The sequence below is a fragment of the Lactuca virosa genome, chromosome 7, assembly GCF_052849685.1.
Source record: "Lactuca virosa cultivar CGN04683 chromosome 7, Lactuca_virosa_CGN04683_v6, whole genome shotgun sequence".
In the NCBI taxonomy this organism is placed as follows: Eukaryota; Viridiplantae; Streptophyta; class Magnoliopsida; order Asterales; family Asteraceae; genus Lactuca; species Lactuca virosa.
In genome coordinates this window covers 96,837,426-96,841,708 of record NC_136432.1, presented here as the reverse complement: position 1 = coordinate 96,841,708, position 4,283 = coordinate 96,837,426, and the positions used below count along the sequence as shown (strand labels likewise).

Here is a 4,283-nt window from a genome sequence, read left to right as displayed (position 1 = left end):
AAATTGTATGCGGTGGTGCTCTTGTATGTGTTTGTCGGTCCCAATTTGTTATGTGTTTTTCGATGGTATAGTCGAAAGTTGGGTCGTTGTAGAAGGTCTTTCATGGTGCGTACTGGCCAATAAGTCGTCCAGTTCGTCTGCTCGTCTGCTCTGACGCCTCTTGTTTGCCTAGACCGCCCTGATATATGGTGTACCTCTCCATCGACGTCTGAAGTTTCTTCACATCTTACACACGACTGTAAGAATTCCTCGCTCCTATATCTCAATCGGTAGCTCTTAACTCTTAATACCTTCGATTACTCGATTAACTTTGGGCCTTTGGTTGTTCATACGTTTCCTGTTCCAAAATTGGAATCACATTTGCAAAATACACCAAGCTTATGGGTTTATGTAAACATGAATGTCGAAAATTTGTCATTTTTACACCAAATAGGACTCTAATTTGACAAATCTATGTTGTCGTTGTAGAAGGTGGGGATCGACGGGGTGGAACTAGAGGTTGAAGGTGGGTTCTTGGTTGTGCTTTATGATTCCGTTTCTGGCGCCGACTTCACCATTTCATTTATTGATGGGTACTTTCCGATCATCGGTCCTCTCGTTTCTATGTCTGGTTTTGGATTGACGGGGTGGAACTGGAGGTTGAAGGTGGGTTCCTGGTTGTGCTTTATGATTTCGTTTCTGGTGCCAACTTCACCATTTCATTTATTGATGGGTACTTTCCGATCATCGGTCCTCTCGTTTCTATGTCTGGTTTTGGATTGTAGAGAGGGTACGAGGGTTTTTTGATGAGAAAGAGAAAGAGGTAAACCAGTAGTTTGGGTTGTTGGGACGCTTTGAATTCTTGACATATCATTGCTTACGTGTTAGCTTATGCTTATGTGGCAATGGAAACCGGCTACAATATGTGAAAGGGATTAGATTGCTAGGTTACAAATAATTCGATCCCTCGTACAACCACAAAATAAGTTAAATGACTAAATGGATAAATCTTAGAAACTTAATAGGGCATATATGTCATTTTTCCCTTTACAAAAATGTAACTATTATTAGACAGTGAAGTATGTACAGAACCAAATCGTTGTCAGACAGGACTTTAATGCAAGTGGGTTAAATCTTTGGATTTCATGCAAGTCGGCTAAATCTTTAGAGGTTAGGGGGGGTTCAATCCTGGTAATTTTAAATAAATTCTTAATAAATATTAAATACTCATTGTTATTTTTCAATCAATCCTCAATCTACATAAAATGCAACTATTTATGTTTTTTTATTAATTTATTAGTTTTAATATCATTATTTTATAATTTTTCAATTAATATTCTATATGCTATAACTATAATTAATATTATTATTATACATTTTTTAGAATATAATGAATAATAATAATAATTTTATATTATTGATTTAGTTAATATTCTTTTTCTTTACTACTATGATTAATTTACGACTATAAATAGAATTATTGTTTATTATTTATGGACACTACTACTAATATTTAATTCTAAACGGAATCTATTTTATTATTAATCGATTACTACGTTACGACAAATATATATATATATATATATATATATATATATATATATATATATATATATATATATATATATATATATATATATATATATAAAACAATAAAAAAAAAGCAACACATACTCTCCAACTATAAATAACATATCTATTATACAAAATATTATACAAAAGACTATATTTTCAGTGCAAAAATATGGAATAAATGATATTAGTTTTATAGTAGTTGCTTTATAACAATTACATACTTGTTTTCTCTTTTATATATAAATATAGTTAAGATATTGTACAAACCATTAGCAAATTATATTTAAATAAACTAAATCATCTATAAAAAATACGTTATTTTTTTTTAATTTTAGTATGTTAATTAAATTTAATTAAATTTAGAGAGAATCCCATATATACTATTGTTAAACATCAAAATATTATATTTATCCAACCAAAAAAAAATCTAAATATCATATTTATCCTTAATAACTTCAAAATATGATATTTACCCAACCAAAATTCTAAATATCATATTTATTCTTCATAAACTTTAGACAAAACTTCAAAAATGGTCCCTATGGTTTTTGAAAATCTGAAGTTTAGTTCTTAATTTACAAAAACATCACGGATCGTCCAAATGGTTTCAAAACTTTTAACATACGGTCCTTTTCGCTAACTCCGTTAGTTTTTGACCGTTAAGTAAAGAACATTTCTGTCTTTTCACTACTACAGGGACCATTTATAAAATTTTGTCTTATTTAAAAAAAAGAAAAAAATAATTATTTAATATTAAAGGTCTCTCTTGATTTAATGACAGATGAGAGAAAATGGAATCATCGCTAAAAGAAGAAAAATAGATCCTAAATTGAGTTGCTCTCAAAGAAACCCAGATTAGTGCAGTTCAAAAAGAAAAGAATCACTTACATCTACTGTTTCTTCTTCCTGTTTCACTAGGTCTCACTACTGCAATCGATCATGGATCCCATCTCTCTTTTCTCTCCTCTATTTTTTGGGGTCGACATATAATCAAACAACTTGGGGTCAACTTTTATTGGTATGGGACCAAGTCTCTGGGCAAGCACTTCATCTTGTACCCTGATGAATTGTTTGCAACGATAACCTTCGTTATGTCCGTGGCCCATGGTGGGAAGTTGTATACAAAGAATGAAATATTTTGATGCTACTTGAAGAATGGAATCGAGCCACAAGTCTGAAAATCGAGCCAGAAAACTGAACATATCTGAATTCGACGAGATGATTCTAAGTAGTTTGCAACATACAAGAACTCTAATGAGTTCAGACGGGAATAATCAATGTTCTCGAAAATCTAGTGTGGAATTTTCTTGTTATTACTTGAGCTTCAAAGATCTGGGTTTGTTGTTGCAAATGTGTGTGTTCACTCATACACACCATGTGTTCATTGAAATGCTTGACCAAGAGGACTACCAATTTTAACTGAGATTACTAATCAGCATCTGATATCCAATATAAAATCATAAAAATGAATTCTATGATAGAAAAGTATGATATCGAGATCAATTTTTTCAAGGATTAAGATAATTTCTTGTTTATGGTGTGATTAATAAACCAAATTCTGAGTGGAATTGTGGGATTTTTTTCTCAGAATTAGTTGTTTTTTTCTATACCTTATGAGACATGTAGATGGTGTTTGAAGAGAAGGTCGTTTCTGGTTTTTTCTCCGCCAAATACGGTCGCTGGAAACAGCGTATAATGACTCGGAAATATCATATGAGTCTCTCATGCTCACCCATTCTAGCAACCACAACCAGTGGAGGCTAATTCAGAGGTCGCTTAACCCTAGACAAGAGTTCCTCTACTGCTGATTCAAGTTTTCTAACATGGATTGAAGCTCTGGTTATGGAGGTTTGATTGATTGGACCTGTGTAATTTCTGGGTTTTCTGTACTGGACAGAGGAGTACTAAGAGATGAAGATGATTTAAGAAACAGGAGAAATGCCTTTGGATCGAATACCAAACCATATGACTTGAACTTAAATTGGGAGGAACAAAATGGGTTGATATCTCTAACTTAACGGCTGATTGTGATGTATGTGAATGAAGATGATAAAAGAAACAAGTTTTTCTTTTGAGAGGGACTTTAATATTAAATAATTTTTTTTTTTTTTTAAATAAGGAAAATCTTCCTTGTGGCAGTGAAAAGACAGAAATGTCCTTTACTTAACAGTTAAAAGCTAACGGAGTTAGCGAAAAGGACCGTATGTTAAAAGTTTTGAAACCACAGGGACGATCCGTGAGGTTTTGTAAATTAAGAACTAAACTTCAGATTTTCGGAAACCACAAAGACTATTTTTGAAGTTTTGTATAAACTTTAAAATAGCAAATTTTCCCCTACAAATTAATTTATTTTAACATTTTATAATAAATTTAAATATTTAGTTTTAGTAATGAAGTATTTTATTCTTCATAAATTCCCCAACATTTATTGATTGTTTGAACTTCAAAATCACATCTAAAAAAATTAATTTGGATATTTTTAGAACAATACCAAAATTGCTTAATGTGTTGATGAAACATCTCAAAAGAGTCTGAGCAATCAAAATTATGTATGCATCTCTATTGCTTTGAATTTTGGTAGCGTTTCCTACTCAAAAGTAATAAACTAAATGTCTTGTGAATTCAATCTTTCTCAAATCAATTCTCAAATTTGATTACTTATTAAAGTCTTACATAATTCAATAACATATTTAATTTTAGACCCACTTTATAATTTTGCCCTCACATAC

The 4,283-nt window shown here is 31.3% G+C and overlaps 1 long non-coding RNA gene across 1 annotated transcript; it reads right to left on the bottom strand.

The window, feature by feature from the left end:
• Nucleotides 1-359: 359 nt before the first annotated feature.
• Nucleotides 360-3,590, bottom strand: LOC145125444 (uncharacterized). Its single transcript, XR_013715997.1, has 2 exons — nucleotides 2,443-3,590; nucleotides 360-895 (listed from the first exon to the last, which is right to left on the bottom strand). It is a non-coding gene; the product is annotated as an uncharacterized LOC145125444 (long non-coding RNA).
• Between the last annotated feature and the right edge of the window lie 693 nt (nucleotides 3,591-4,283).